At 42.7% G+C, this 17,529-nt stretch overlaps 1 protein-coding gene across 1 annotated transcript in view; it reads right to left on the bottom strand.

The window, feature by feature from the left end:
- Nucleotides 1-17,529, bottom strand: part of DOCK5 (dedicator of cytokinesis 5) — a 132,253-nt gene that overhangs the window by 105,980 nt on the left and 8,744 nt on the right. The gene's annotated exons all lie outside the window — the stretch shown is intronic.

Genomic DNA, 17,529 nt, shown 5'->3' with positions numbered 1-17,529 from the left:
CTCAGCAGCCTTCTAGAGTTAGCACAGTACTTGGGAAAAGCCGTCATGATGGGCCTTGGTTCGACTAGAAAGCTGCACTATTGTAACTTGAATTGGCTTTTAACTGACCAAAATAAGCGCAAACAGCCTTTTACATCATTTTAAACGACACTGGTTTAAATTCACACCTTAAGTTATACCAGTGCAGCTTTCTCATTTGTCTGAGACTTTACACTCAGAGCAGCCAAGGCATATTTAGATTTCAATTGTCTCTTGGCGAGCTGCTCCCTAAGGAGCTGCAGAGGTGAAGTACAGAAGCAGTGGGAGGGAAGTACGCTGCATTTTCAAGGAGGGACATTAACCTGGTAAATGTTACCAGCTGACTCTAGCAAAGGGGCTCCTACTTCAGAGGGTTTGTATGTGAAGGGCGCCCTTTGAATGTAATTAAAAAAAATTATCTCTCTTCAATTGCTGCATCAGGAAATTCACAACATCAAATGCCTGTCATTTCCGTCAGGGCGAAGTATATTACTTCCTGGCTTGAAGCCAATACAAACAAATGACTGTGGCTTACCACACCGGAAATTATATCACGCACTAACTTACTTTAAAATCCTGCAGAGCTACAAATAACGCAGCAATGAGTGGGCAGGTTATGTGAATTTCCTGCAGCGCCTAAAATAGGCATTTGTTCATAAACATTTATTTTCTTAGGCTGATCTGTGAGTGTTGATCGATACTGGGCCAAACTCCCACTGGGTGTAACTCCAATGAATGCGTTACTGGGGGAGATGACTGACTAAGGTTCCCCCCGCAAAGTATCATTGATACAAAGGGATCATCCCAGTCTGACCTCCTGCATAGGGTTGCCAACTTTCTAATGGCACGAAACCAAACATCCTAGCCCTGCCCCTTCCCTGAAGCCCCGCCCACTGCCCCATCCCTGCCCTAAGGCCCCGTTCCCTACATTCCCCCTCCATCAATGGCTCGCTCTCCCCAACCCTCACTCACTTTCACTGGGCTGGGGCAGGGTGTTGGGGTGCAGGAGGGGGTTAGGGCTCTGAATGGGGGTGCAGACACGGGCACAGGGCCAGAAATGAGGGGTTTGGGGTGCGGGAGGGGGGACCAGGCTGATAGACCAAGTACTTCTGAAAGTTTTCATAAAAGTGCCGCGTATGACCCTGACTAAAGGAACTGCCTGCTGTCCATTGCAGGAAATCTGCCAGATTATTAAAGCTAGGAAGGATTAGGCCAGGCCATTACTTGGATGGGACACCTCGAAAGCACCCCAAGGTGCAGCAGGAAGTGGTGCAGATGACTCAGGTGAACAGAATTCTTGCCCATGAGTCACTTCTGAACAGACGTCCCAGTAGGCAGTGCTAGGGGGCACAGGGCTACTGGAGGTGCCATTCTTCAGATGTGATGTAAAACCAAGCATCAAACAGTCTGTGCTCATTAACAATCCCATAGCTCTTTCGCAAAATTAGAAGATTAAACCCCGGGCATCCTGGCCAAACTCTAACTTGTCTGATTATATTCTACCGACTGAAATTCCTCTTGTGGTTTAACTGGATGCTACTTCACTCTCCGTCTTAGAACACTGTTTAATGTTGTGCAATGTTCTACCTCAAAGATGGCTGCTTTTCAGTGAAGGGGGTGAAGTGATTGCTACATATAGCTTTTAAGTACTTTAGGCTTCTGTGGAACTAAAAAGCACAATATAAATGCAAGTCACTATTTCTCCATAAGAAACTGCTTTAGCTTCCACCAAAACAGTCGGAGATGTTTAGCGTGTAACAGAACACAATCCTTCTTTTTAAGGTTTGGTTGGAATTAAATTTCAGCATTAAAGAGCATACCGGGGGGTGTGGTGTGGAGGGGACAGCAAGACGCCTTCCATACAGGCTGAACGTTTTAGACCCCCCACAGGTAATGGCCTTGAGCAGAAGAAACATACTTCTGCCACTATTCATCACAGATAGGCAAGATATACAGTATCTTGTTTTGCTCGATCGAATTAAACAAGAACACAGAGTCACTGTATGTAAGTGACTCCCCAACTCTTATGTGCAAAGTTACGAAAGACAAATTGCTGGCATATTTCCCCTGGGAGCTCTACTGTTTGCAACTGGTGCGTCTTATTCCTTGGAGCCAGCCGCATCCAAGATAGGCCATCTACAGCTATTTAAGCTGTTTGGACTTTTTATTGTGTGTGTTTAAACTGACCTTTTGGGGGCTTACAAGAAAAAGTTATCTGCACCCACCAAATAAACATGTTCCTGGCGTGAAGACATAAAAATCCTTCGTGTACAACTTAAAAGTGCATTAACATTTGCCCTCAAAACTGCAGTAATATTTGAAGTTAAATTTGCCTTTCTTCTGAGTAAGCCTCAGTTGTGTTCTCTCCTCTATGGAACTTGGAAGCTTAGAAGAGCTGTTCTTTTCCTTTGTTTTCTTTAATGAAAATGGTTGTGCAAAACTAACCTTGAAGTCTAGAAAATTTAATCTGAGCTGAAAGACACAGAAGGAAAGTATTGGCCATTAGAGAGAGAGAGAAATTGGGCTTGTTCTAACAATCACATTCTTTGAGTATAATTCTTAGCAATGCATCACTTTGTTTCATTTACATGAGAATAAGGAGGTCACTAGATTGGATTAACAACAGGTAAATTTAAGACAAGACTTTTCAGCAATGTGTAGCAAGCCTGTGGAATTCATTAACAGGGAAGGTCAACGGGGCAAACGCTGCATCTGGATTTAAGAGGACAATGAATAATTTTATGACCAAACAGCAGCAACTGTAGTTATAAAGACTAAGACAAAAGGAGATGAATCTCATGCTTCAGGCAAAAAGCTGATTCCTTGCAGGCATCAGGAAGGAATTCCATTTCCCACACACACAGCATTGCACAACTGGCTAGATGCTGTGTGCGCGGAGATTAGGGGTTGCTTTCTTCTGAAGCATCATACACTGATCATCCCTGGAGACAAGATACAGGAGTTATCCAAAGGAGTTTGCAGTCAAAGGAGATGGCCAGTATTTATCCAGGGCTCTCCAAGGTAGCCAGGCCCTGAATTGTAGCCACAAATGAGCTGGAAGTCAGTGTAGTCTACCAAGAGTGCAGACAAAGCTTGGCAAGGGCTGGTACATGGTGGTGCTACAATTGGGCAGGGATGGTATGTCTGAGGTGAGGAGAAGGTCTGGTTTTACTCATATGCTTCATTGTGTGCGTGGGCCACAAGATGAAACATAGTACATTCCTGATTTCCGAAGCACCAGTCAGTGGGACTTGAATCAGTGGGACCAGGTATCACCAGCACCACACGTGTGGCAGAAAACTCAAAGACCACCACACACACACACACACACACACGAACCGCAAACTCACAAGGCCTCACTTCATACCAGACTGCGTCCAAGAGATCTGGAGAAGACTTAACTTGCCGGACTAACACCACAACCGTTTGCAAATCACTGGGCCTGACCTTGCTTCCACTAAAATCAACTGGAACTTTGTCTTTGCTTTCAACAAAAGCAGGATCAGGATCATTGTGTCAGGTCTATATATGCCATATCAACAACAATCGTTTACCGAAAAGGAGACAATCCGGTCAACTGCAATGCCACACATTAACCAGCTTTGCACCAATGAGTGGTATGTGCCTAGACAAGTAAATACGTCGTATTTATGTAATGCCTTCCACATGAGAATCTCAACACAGTTTACAAAGGTGGATGTCATTCTCTCTTCTACAGATGGAGAGATTGAGGCAGGGCAGTTGATCTGTAGCAGAGCTGCAGAAGAAAACCAGGATTCCTAACTCATGGTCCTGTTTTAATCACTAAACCAACAACAATGCCTCTCACCCACAGTGGATAAAATGTTCTTAGAGCAACTAAATTTAGCCAAAGCATCTGGAAATAAGATTTATGGAGGCACAAACTTTCACGTATCTTTCTGTGTATAATCCAAAACAGAACAAAACAGCCTCGTTACCCAATAATTTGATTAAGCATGTTTAAACTGTAGATTACTTGGCTGCAAAATGCAACCACTGCAGGATCCATTATCTCTCATTTAGGTCAAAATATCCAGCCCTTCCCTCCCGCCCCCTTCAAGGGAACATGATAACAGCTTCCAAACAATACACCCCGCTTCTCAGAAGGCGTTTCTGCCCTAACCACTATCTCACAGGAGAAGGCAGCGCCTTGCTTTCTCTGAACAAAGAATCACATTCAGTGCCTTTGCACTGAGCAGCCCTAAGCCTCATTACATCTGTCAACCGAAGAGTCACGAACTATTGTCTGGAAAGAGAACTATGTGCTGGAACTATCATCTGGAAAGAGAACTACAGTGACCATGCAGCTAGAGTTGGCATTTGCACTGGGGAGACCCGTTTGGAGAGCGCTTGGTATGCTGTCTGTTGCCAAGATAGAGCCCACAAACAGTGGCTTCATTTAAAAAAAATAACGAACTGGCCAAGGAGCCCATTCTTAATAGGGACAAAGCCTTTTTGATGTTTGGAGGAAAATCTTTTGAAATTGCCCAGACATTTATGGCCGGGGGAAAAAAAATTGATAAAGAGAAGAGTTGTGTGTCAGATTTTTTAAAAAATTGTGGTTTGGGATCACAGAATAAACACGTCAGCTGGGCTTTTATCCTAAAATGATCAGCCATGAAATAGTTAACAATACTGATGTTCAAGGCCCCAATTCAGCAAAGCAGCTCAGCATTTGCTTAACTTTGAACAAGTAGTTCCCTTGACTTGGACTACTCATACGCTTAAACACATCGCTCAACTGCCACCGTGAAGTTTCAGAGTTAAAGTGCCGAGCTAAAAGGAAACCGTTTACACCAGTCTCGGACCTATTGTTTCAAGTTGGCTTTAGACTCAGAAAAACAGTGCATGTGTTACACTTGCATCACATTTGGAAGGTTTTCTTCACAATTTTAAGGACCAAAACAACAACAACAGATTCCAGACTTTGAAGAAAGGGGTGATTCTGTGGCAAATTCTACACCTGTGGAATCAGGGAGCACACCTGGCCTCACATAACAGCGTCTGTTCAGAAACCAAGAAGAACTCAGGACCTGATCCGGAGCCCACTAATGTTGATGGGAGCATTTCCATTGATTTCAATGAACTACAATCAGGCCCTCTGAGGTGGGCAGCTCAGTTGACTCAAACTGATTATGCAGGAAAAAGTAATATAATGTCCATCTTTCCACGTCTAAAATATTCACGCTCATCATCTTTCCTCCTCAATTATTTATTGCCAAGTGTTTATTTGCATTACCATAGCGCCAAGGAGCCCTAGTCATGGACCAGGACCCAACTGTGCCAGGCACTGTACAAACACAGAACAAAAAGACAGTCCCTGTTAATGCTATGGTTGCTTATACTGAAAACAATGGGTCAGATTTTGATCTCACTTACAGTGATAGTAATCTGGAGTAACGCCACTGACTTTGCTGGAGTCTAGATATTCACTTTGGTGTCAATGGGAGCAGAGTCTGGGCCATGAGGTGTAATGCTGGACACTCCAAAGCTTATGTGGCTTTCACCAGTTTCTGTGACATTTACGAATACAGTTACCATGTGTACAGTTAGCACTGTGATCAAATCAGAGAGAATTCTTTAAATCCCTCCTATTCTGCCACTAAATGCATGTTTTGAGCAGCTCGAGGGCCTGTCCAGACAAAAGAACTTTACAGTCACAGCCCCTTTCCCTCCCCCACACAACTATGCCACGAGAACAGAGCGCCAAGAGAATCCATTGTAGGGAAACGGCCAAAAAAACAAAACCAGAAGTATAGACAGACAGTAATTACTGTAACTGCACTTACACTGGCTGAAATCCTGGCCCCACTGAAATTCCATTGACTTCAATGGAGCCAGAATTTCACCCACTAACTACAGAGTTGAATAATTTCACAGATCGGGAGGTTTATGATCATCTAGTCTGATCTCCTGCATAACACAAGCCAGAGAGTTTCACCCAGTAATTCCAACTGCCCCCCACCAACAGAGCTGGCTGTGGGGTTTAAAGTTTTGTTGGTACCATGTGCACAGTAATTTCTTATATTATTTTCTTGCATTCTAACTTATGTGTATCATAATGATGCAAAAGAGAGTCATATTACCTAGCTGCCAGTGTGCATTTTATTTGTGTGTTTTATTTTACATTTTTGTAATATGAAAAAATAATTATACCTTTATGTACTTCTTTACCAGGTTCTCCATTTCCTTTTGTTATTTGCACTCTAAAAATCCAATAGAGATTTTAAACTTAGTCAAAATAATTTCTCCACATTAGCACTCTCAGCTCATGCCTGGAGCAACAGGGCATGTGCCAGGGCAAAAGGGAAATACACTGGGGCCTGATCCACACTTAAAAGTTTTGCTACCATAGCTTTGCTGGCCAGGAGTATGAAAAAAATTACACCCCTAACCAACACAGCTATGCTGGCGAAAGACCCAGTGCAAAAGTAATTATTCCACCAGATAAGGGCTTTTGATGGGTGTAGGTTATTTTGTTTGGGCAAAAGAATTATTTTGCTAGTATAAGGTTTGTCTCCACTAGCAGGGTTTGCCGGTATTGCTAGACTGTCAACTCCTTTCTAATGTAGAAAAGGCTTGGGATAGGCATGCGTGGAAGCCTGCACACTTCCCACGTACTCTGTGCCGGGCTCAAGCTTCTGCTTTTTCTTTCATATGGCTTGGGTAGGTAGCAACGACGACACATTTATATCAAGGTTTGACAGCCAGTACGTTGCCGCAGCAGTGAGTTGGTGAATGTCCTTCAAGCCCAAACGAAGGGGACACTCGGATTTGTCCACATCTCCCATGAGATGCCCTGAAGCAACTCAATCTGCACCAGTCTTACTGACATGACTCAAAACCCGGTGGGTGAGTGGCAGGGTCAACAACAAACGGTTTGCTTTGAGCGGTTGAAACGCTCCATGTGACTCTCCATTGAGCCTCAGTGTCGAAGTTGAAGGTAAGGGTCTTGATGCAGTTCCATAGAGGGTTGCGGGATTTTAATCTTGTCTTCGGCAGGTTCTGCAGGTCATCATGCAGCAGGATCCTCACGTCTGCATTGACATGGTCAAGAAAGCGAGAGGTCTGAGCAGCTCTTCTAATCTGTGGAGGCTGGATGTGTGATAGGCCCATCACGGTGCTCCAGCCCACAGACCCTGCAAACCGCAACAACTGGCTCGGTATATTCTGAAGCTGAATATTGTGCACCAGCGTGGTCTCACAGCAGTGACTCTCAACTCAATAACGCTAAGCGCATAGAGTCAGGGATGCTCAGATCGACTCTAGTCGACTGGTTCCTGGGATCAAGCCAGTGCTACTAATAAATTATTCTTCACACTTATGGGATAGATTTTCAAAGATACTAACGGGCTGTTGGGTACCCAACTCCCATTGAATATTAACAAGAATTGGCTGCCTAACTCCCATTTGAGCCTTTGAAAAGCTCCCCCTACCTAGCTAAGCATCTCAAATTTATTTTGAAAGGACAGCAACTATCACCAGAGCCATTCAACAGATGGGAAATGGAGACATTGAGAAAGGAAGTGACTTGGCCAAAGGTACACAGCAAGTTAGTGGCAGAACTGGGAATAGAACCCACAGACCAAAACAGCATAAACTTGCCAGTTTCCAAGGGGACTAAATCAACTGACAACATTTCTATTTATTTTTAAGGATGGCTGGTCTGGAGGGCTTCAGAGAGTCAACGCTGGAACAAAACCATAAATTGCATCTCTGAAATTTGAGGGTGTTCAAATTCCAAATCCAGATCAAATTGTAACTACTCTAAATATTCTCGATACCCCCTTAAGTAGCAAGATTCCAAAAGGGATCAGATAAGTTCTTGGCCGCAACGAGTTCCATGGTTTAATCACACACTGGGTGAAGGAGCATTTCCTTTCACTTGTTTGGAAATTCTCACTTTTTAATTTAATTCATTTGTAAATATGATAACATCTTCAAGTCCTTTTAATTTCATTGAATGTCCCCCTGTGCTTCTGCTATGAGATAGGGGGAGCAGAAGATCGTGATCTACTCTGAGCATTCATTTATATGTTCTTATGTCAAAAGGAAGTATTTCTTCACACAACGCAAAGCCAACCTGTGGAACTCTTTGCCAGAGGATGTTGTGAAGGCCAAGACTATAACAGGGTTCAAAAAAGAACTAGATAAGTTCATGAAGGATAGGTCCATCAATGACTATTAGCCAGGATGGGCAGGGATGGTGTCCCTAGCCTCTGTTTGCCAGAAGCTGGGAACGAGCGACAGGGGATGGATCACTTGATGATGACCTGTTCTGTTCATTCCCTCTAGGGCACCTGGCACTGGCCGCTGTTGGAAGACAGGATACTGGGCTAGATGGACCTTTGGTCTGACCCAGTATGGCCATTCTTATGTCCCCTCTTATTCATCTCATTTCTAAGCTAATACAAGACCCTGATGCCTAACACTGTCTACAAGCTCAGTCAGACAGCAGCAAAGAGGCACTGTGCTCCCTCAACTTTTGCTCTTCATACATTACCAGTCCTCAACATATGCCCTGCATTCAACGAGAATTGGGCCTGTGTTTTGAACAGAGTTCAAACAAATAAAAAGGGAAGATAGGATCCTGGAATATCAGCCTCAGTGACAAACAGTTTCTAAGGCCATTGACCATTTCAGTTCGGGTCAACGCCAATAAATTATTACCACCACCTGATAACCATTCAATGCCTATGAGTTGGCGATCTCAGCCCAGTTGTTAATGGATGCTGGCATCTGCATCACAACAGATGCCCCTTTGGCAGTCTCAGCAGAAAGCAGAAGGGGAGAACGGCTCTACGAGACCGAAGTCTCCTTTTCACTCCTAGAGGTGGTCATGTCAGGGCAGGATTGAGACACGCTGGCAGCATGCCCTGTCACTGCCCACAGCATGCCTGTTCTGAGGATAAACAAAGGACTTCAGACCCGACGACTACCAAGCTGGCGTCTTTTATTAGCTCCAAATTCGCAAAAGGAATCTACATGCCATGTGCATTCTTTATTCATTTATCACCAGAGGCATCTGATTCCTCTCTCATCCCTGATATAGTGAACTTCCCTGCAAACAGGACACGAGACCTGACTGTTCCCTCTGGACAGCTCTCACTCCTATCTACAGTCTAGGCATGGGACCTAGATCCCAGAGCAACAGGTGGTTTATAGAACTGATTCGGTAGAAGTGTGCTATTGTGTTTGCAAGGTGCTTTTCCCCCCATGCCCTGCAGGGCTAGTTGCTGCTCAGATTTCAAAGAGGTGAAACACCCAACTTGAAAGGTATTAATCTCTCAAAAATATGTTAAATCCTAGTGATTTACTTTAGCTCCGTCATTCTAATCCACAATATGATCTTTCTTCCACCGCCACATGATCATGGAAATCAGCAGGAGTTTTGCCAGTGTCTTTAATGGAATCAGACTCTGGCTTCTGGTCAATTTCTCTACCTAGCTTGCTATTGTCCAGTCTCTTAGGGACAGTGCCAAAGAGAAGGTCAATGCCCACCCAGAACACCAGCTTTTAAAGTTACCTGAAAGAACCCCACATGGACTTGTTTTGTCAGAATCATGGAGGGAGGTATCCTGAGATTCTTATGAGTTGATTGGCATTAATGCTTCACTGCTTTGCACATCCGTCAGCTTTTTACACCTGTGCAAAGTGGAAGCATGCCACTATGGAATCAGAATGACAGATTTCATACCCACAATGCACATGTCTGCACAAGGTGTAATAAGGCAATGAAGAACAAAGGTTTCGGTACTACAAACCTAGGACCTGATTCTCATTTACACTGAGGCCACTTTATGCAACTCTGGTAAATTACATTTACACTCACTTTGAGACCACTTTATGTTGCCCGAGTGGTGTAAATCAGGTTTAGTGTAAATAAGAATTAGGTCCCATATATTTAAGCCATCCCAACAGCAGATAAAGCCTCTTTCAGAACAAGATAGTTGATATCTGTATCTATATTTACTGCCAGGTTTCAGAGTAGCAGCCGTGTTAGTCTGTATTCGCAAAAAGAAAAGGAATACAATTATACAACACAAAAGGAATTTTGCGAATACAGACTAACACGGCTGTTACTCTGAAAAAAGAAAAGCTCACGAAAGCTTATACTCAAATAAATTTATTAGTCTCTAAGGTGCCACAAGCACTCCTTTTCTTTTTTATATTTACTGTGTGGCAGAAGTATTGGAGCTATACAAGACAGGCACCAAGCACTGAATTTAAAAATACCAATATATTATCGTTACAGAAAGATTAAAGCTCTAAGGTTGCCACGAACAGGAAACTTTTATCTCGGGTTTATCTGAACCATTTGTTCCACCTTTTTGCACCAAGTTAGCACTTTCCCTTCCAGATTGGGATCAGTTTTCTTTGCAACAATGCTTCCTACGATCACAAAGTGGAAAAGGACATAAATAAAGAATAATGTCCCATGCAGAAGAATTATTACATCTTAGGAAAGTTTTGCGTGAGTTCTTGGACACCTATCTGAAACCTTTAACAGATTACTAAAGTAAATTACATTTTTTTAAAGCACTTAATCTTAAATATGTGCAAATCAGCTTGCTTAATACCGTATGCATCATACCAGAAAGATACTTTTATCATTTAAACTGGAAGTGCATATTGTATTTGGGATGTACCCAAACCAAAGCTCTGGATTTGAACATTATCAATCTTTGGAGCTGACCAAGAACTGGCCACCTAGAAAGTCATCTAGCAGTTCATTTTTATTTTTCAGTTCTATTAACGCAGGTTTCCTGGCAAAGGCACAGATACCATTAAAATATTTTAGGCATTTCAGCCATAAATTAAAAGCAGTGGGCCTAAAAATGCAGTCTTTGTTCTGTCAGCAAAAGAATAAATGTGTTTATGGTTTTGGACTAAGTCAGTTATAAATTTAGCTTAATGTGTTTGCTTAAAAAGGATATTTTCCTAGGGAATTTTAACTAAAAGAAATGTCAAATTAAACACTTGGGCAATAAGGGGACGATTCTCAAATAACTAATTCTTTGCTCGGACTATGGGCTACATAGCTCACGTGTAGAACTGGTTCATTAAACTTTTCAAATTTTGAAAATGAGATCAAATTTTAAATTTTGAAATTAGAAAAAAAAAAAAAGGTTAAATTTTCCCAACCTCCCCCTTCTCCCATTTTTGACCCATTGTGGAACCACCTGAAATTTTAATTTAAAAAAGGGACATTTTTGTTTGTTTTTATAATAAATGCATGGTTCTTTTTTTCCAGCCAGCACCATTGGCGTGTTTCCTGAAGATCCCAGCGTAAGAAATTAACATACACTAGATTCATTCCCAGCCCTGTCACTTTTGCCCCCTTTTCTGAATCAGCAGTGCGGTGATTTTTAGTTATTGAATGGTTAGAATTTAAAAACAAAAAGCTAGATGAAGGCCTGTGCTGTCCTACAGGCATAATTCATAAAGTGTTTAAAAAAAAAAGGGCCTAAAATAGCTGAGATCTTAAAAACTGGATGGTAACTGACGATCAATCCCAATGATGGTTGAATCTGGTGATATTCTAAACGAAAAGAGACCTCCGCTGTGCATCTAGCTGTTCCCATCACTTCACATTGACTAAACTAACAGTCTAGGTTCAGGGTGACACGCACAGTGACAGTCCTGGAATCTTATCACATAGGTAAAAAGTCAAACACCTATTTCACAGGACCGTTCAAGGTGAGTGTGTGTTAACTACTTATGCTAAACAACCTGTTCCCTCTTGTATTTAGCTGTGACACCCTGAGTAAGTTTCCCTGACCTACAGAAGAGCTCTACATAAGGTCAAAAGCTTGTCTCCCTCACCAACAGATAAATGACATTACCTCCCCCACCTTGTCTCTCTAATATTCTGGGACCGTCACAGCTACAACACATGTTTAAAAATACAGCCAAGACTTGCCCTGCAACAGTACGTCCAAAGCCCTAGCACGCTTCAGGAACAGGAGTTAAGGACCTATCTTCAGATCCTGTTCTATTTGGGCCCCATGACCCAGCTGTCCCTGTAGCATTTAGATTGTCCTGCGAAATCCATCCCTATCCAAAAGCACTGGTCTGGGACTCAGGAGAGACGGGTTCAATTCCCTGCTCCACTGCAGACTTTCCGTGGAAGCAAGTCTCTTAAGCCAAGTCTATACTAGATATTTTTGCTGGTATATCATCACTTAAGCGGTGATGTTTCTGTGACATTTTTGTGCAGGCAAAACAGTTATACCAACAAAAAAAAGAGTGCTTTTGCCCATTTAGATTATTTTGCTCAGTGAACTGGTATATGCTATGCCTGTAAAAACACCCCTCCCCCCCGCTCCAGTATAAACTGCATCTACAATAGGATACTGGGCAAACTTTTTCTATCGTAGACTAGGCCTGAGTTTCTTTGCCTCTGTCTCTCATCTATAAAATGGCGACAGAAAACTTCTGTACCTGACAGGAGTGCTGTGAAAATAAATATCATAGAATCATAGGACTGGAAGGGACAGCGAAAGGTCAACTAGTCCAGTCCCCTGCACTCAAGGCAGGACTAAGTGTTATCTAGACCATCCCTGACAGGCGTTAGTCTAACCTGCTCTTAAAAATCTCCAATGACAGAGATTCCACAACCTCCCTTGGCAATTTAGTCCAGTGCTTAACCACCCTGATAGTTAGAAAGTTTTTCCTAATGTCCAACCTAAACCGCCGTTGCGGCAATTTAAGCCCATTGCTTCTTGTCCTGTCCTCAGAAGGAGAACAATTTTTTCTCCCTCCTCCTTGCGACAACTTTTTATGTACTTGAAAACTATTTTCATATCCCCTCTCAGTCTTCTCTTCTCCAGACTAAATAAACCCAATTTTTTTCAATCTTCCGCACAGGTCATGTTTTCTAGACCTTTAATTGTGGTTGTTGCTCTTCTTTGAACTTTCTCCAATCTGTTCACATCTTTCCTGAAATTTGGCACCCAGAACTGGACACAATACTCCAGTTGAGACCTAATCAGTGCGGAGTAGAGCCGAAGAATTATTTCTTGCGTCTTGCTTACAACACTCCTGCCAATACGTCCCAGAATGATGTCTACTTTTTTTGCAACAGCATTACGCTGTTGACTCATATATAGCTTGTGATCCACTATGACCCCCAGATCCCTTTCCGCAGTGCTCCTTCCCAGGCAGTCATTTCCCATTTTGTACATGTGCAATTGATTGTTCCTTCCTAAGTGGAATTGAATTTCATCCCATTTAGTTTAGACCATTTTCCAGTTTGTCCACATCATTTTGAATTTTAATCCTATCCTCCAAAGCACTTGTAACCCCTCCCGGCTTGGTATCATCCACAAACTTTATATGTGTATATTAAAGATTGTGAGGCACTTATGATAATAAGGACACTATTAGACTGAGACAGTGACGCACACAGACATCCTGCTTCCTGTTATACGCAGTCAGTGGTTTGCTGACTATCCCAACAAATCTCAGCAAATGCAGAACTACCTACATCTTACTCAGTACAGTAAAAATTCTGCTTTTGCTGATTACCAGGTAGAAATGAACTAAACAGGAAGATAAATTAAGAGATTGACCCTGCCCATGTCCTTAATATATACTTCAAAAACACATTATAATAAAAAGAATAAATCATAAAGGCGAGAGGGAGGATTTGCCCATATATCTCCCCTTAAAAGGTTTACATTTGGGAGACCTGACTACTGTTTTGTTACTTGAGAAACATAATACAGTAGAATCTCAGAGTTACGAACTGACCCATCAATGACGCACCTCATTTGGAATCGAAGTATGCCATGAGGCAGCAGGAGAGACACACACACACACAGACAAAGCAAAGCAAACACGGTGCAGTACTGTGCTAAACATGAACTATTTAAAAAAAAGGGAAAATTTTAAAAAAAGATTTGACAAAGTAAGAAAACTGTTTCTCTGCTGGTTTCATTTAAATTAAGATAATTAAAAGCAGCATTTTTCTTCTGCATAGTAAAGGTATTAAGCCAATGTTCAGTTGTAAACTTTTGAAAGAACCACCAGAACGTTTTGTTCAAAGTTATGAGCACTTAAGAGTTATAAACAACCTCCAATCTTGAGGCATTCATAACTCTGAGGTTCTACTGTATTTGAGAAACTGGAACCAGACGGAGGTCATGGATGCAGTTACTTTGTGGCACCTCCGACTGGTTGAACAGTTCAACCGCTTTCCTCCTGTACACAAATGCCTCGGTAGAGGGTTCTCAACCTTCTTCTGATCACACGCCATCTTAGCATTTTATTCTTGGAGTCTCCCCACACACACACACAGGCCTGGTCTACACCGGGGTGGGGATTGATCTAAGATATGCAACTTCAGCTACGAGAATAGCGCAGCTGAAGTCGACGTATCTTAGATCGACTTAGAATCACTTACTTCACGTCCTCGCGGCGCAGGATCGACGGCCACTGCTCCCCTGTCGACTCCGCTTCCGCCTCTCGCAGTGGTGGAGTTCCGGAGTCGACGGCAGAGCGATCTGGGATTGATTTATCACGTCTACACTCGACGAGATAAATCGATCCCCAATAGATCGATTACTACCCGCTGATCCGGCGGGTAGTGTAGACGTGGCCACACACGCAGATTTGGCCCAGCCATCCAGCCAAGCACAGTGAACTTCACCAAGTGAACTTTAACACAATAGTTACTGTAGAAAACCAAATTAAAGAACAATAGGACTTCCGAGATAAAATGCTCTGTGTCCAGCAGTGAAGAATCAGACCCTTCGTAGCTTTCCCTGTTTAAAAGTTGTGTTTTTATTGCTCTCAGTGTGGCAGCCAATCAGCGTGACTCATAATGCAGTTGGAGGAGAGAGCATATGCGGTTGTATTGTTGCACTGATATGTGCAAAGATGGTCACGTCGTCAGTGGCGTTTGTTTTTAAGAAGTTTTACCAAACAGAAAACTTTTTTTTTTTTAATTTAAATGAAAACAGTCCTGATCTGGAGTTAAAATATTTCCCTGGGCATCGATTCCAGCCCAAACACTGCAACAGCAGGCTGGCAGGAGAGAACCAGGAAGTGAACCTGACTGTATTTCTATTTTCAAAGTGAAGCGAAGTCAATAAGCAGCACACAGGGTACGCAGCCATCCTGAAAAACTAAGGACCTAATTTTCCAAAATTGTTGAACACTTAACACTCCAATTAAAGTCAAAGAGAGGCGTCCAGCCTCTCTGAAAATCAGGACCTAAGTATTACAATTCTAGCAGCTATAATATCAGTTATTAATAACACGGAAGGAATTTAAACATTTTTAATTGTAACCTAACTCTGGCTCTCTTACAGTGCTGAAGTCTAAACTGCTTAATACTCTTATACACAATGAAAGTCTGTCTCAAACCAAAACAATCAATTAAAAGGGATGACTGTACAGGTTTTTTCTTTCCCTTCACTGCCACAATACAGGGCAAGAATGTGGTAAGCCTGCCGCTGCTACTCCAGGGCTCCGGGGGCTATTTAAAAGGCCAGGGTGTTAGAAGAGGGGAGCCGCGGGCCCTTGAAATAGCCCCCAGAACCCTAGGCTGCTGCTGCTACCCCGGTGGCGGGGGGCACTTACCTTACAGGGTGGGCTGGCTCTGACCCCCTCAACCCCACCCCTTCCGGGGGCCAGAGCTGGCCCCAGAGTACCGGTAAGTCACACGACTTACTTTCACCCCTGGCTAAACCGAAACAAGTTTGGTTTAAACTGAAATAATAATAATAATAATAATTTCCATGCAGTATTTTCCACCAATTTAACTAAGCTGATTTAAAAATCACACTGCAAGTTCAACCAGTGCAACTCTGTGTACAGATAAGCCCGCAGAATTTGATATGCTTACTCAAACTGGAGTTAGGGGAAGTTTTATCCAGGTCAGAGTTGCACGATCAGCCCTTAGAATGCACTCCTGCAGTTGGATCCATGTGGCCTGATCCTTATATCCATTTAAAGCCCCAGCCAAGGATCTGGTTGCAGAATTGGGGCCTTCACTTAACACGTTCCAGTATCTATTGTAAGCATGCAACAAGTTTAAACAGATCTTGAAAACGAAAGTGAACTTTATTGTATATCAACAAAGCCTCAGTAATGGGATACTATTAGTAACATGAAACAGTTTTAACAATAAAGCGGGACATGCTGTGATACTGCAGGGTCATGCAAAGCACAAAACACACTCTCAGACCACTCTGCAGAAACCAGATGCAGTTTGAGCAATCGCCCAATCATGATGACCGTCCATATCAGAAGTGATCACAACTCAAAATGTTGCCCAAAATAAAAATTAATGAAATCTCATTCTGCTGTGCTCTCTTACCCTCTGTCCCTGTGCATTTCTGGTCCCATAAATCATGAATGTAGTTGGCAGGCACAGGTTTACATTTGAAAAATTACTGCCATTCCTAAAACATGATGCAGCAGATCGTAACTCAAATGCGTACATGGTCATTCCACAGCATGAATACTGCTCTTCTATAAGGAGAATAGTTCCAAGCCTGACTCTTCTAGGAGGTAAGAATATTGCACGTCTAATAGGTCACGATAACAACTAAAAGTAATTATTTGTCATTTTACAAAGGTGTATCTATTTAAAAAGAAGACATCAAAATTAAAGATGCTGGATTGACAGCCCTGGAGACTGAAGACTGCTACCTACCCAGAGGTATTATTAGGCTCTGAAGGATTCGATTTTCATCAATAAATGTTGATTTCACTGAACACACAAACCGATGAAAAAATATTTCCATCAATAACTGAAATTTACAGACAGGCAAAGAAAGAAAAATGCTGCTTGCGAACTTATTCGAGTTTGATTCAGGGATATTTACTTGGTATATTTTGACACGATACTGACGTGTGTTCTAATAACATTCCACACAAAGATGGACTACAAGCCGTCAAGAACACTATCCTCGATAATGTCACGGTTAACCTGGTGGCTGAACTTTGTGACTTTGTCCTTACCCATAACTACTTCACATTTGGGGACAATGTATACCTTCAGATCAGCGGCACTGCTATGGGTACCCGCATGGCCCCACAGTATGCCAACATTTTTATGGCTGATTTAGAACAACGCTTCCTCAGCTCTCGTCCCCTAAAGCCCCTACTCTACTTGCGCTATATTGATGACATCTTCATCATCTGGACCCATGGAAAAGAAGCCCTTGAGGAATTCCACCATGATTTCAACAATTTCCATCCCACCACCAACCTCAGCCTGGTCCAGTCCACACAAGAGATCCACTTCCTGGACACTACAGTGCTAATAAACAATGGTCACATAAACACCACCCTATACCGGAAACCTACTGACCGCTATTCCTACCTGCATGCCTCCAGCTTTCACCCTGACCACACCACACGATCCATCGTCTACAGCCAAGCTCTGCAATACAACCGCATTTGCTCCAACCCCTCAGACAGAGACAAACACCTACAAGATCTCTGTCAAGCTTTCTTACAACTACAATACCCACC

This window comes from Lepidochelys olivacea (genome assembly GCF_965140295.1).
Source record: "Lepidochelys olivacea isolate rLepOli2 genome assembly, chromosome: 26".
Taxonomy (NCBI): domain Eukaryota; kingdom Metazoa; phylum Chordata; order Testudines; family Cheloniidae; genus Lepidochelys; species Lepidochelys olivacea.
Note: the sequence above shows the minus strand (reverse complement) of the source record. Positions and strands in the feature narration are given on the sequence as shown.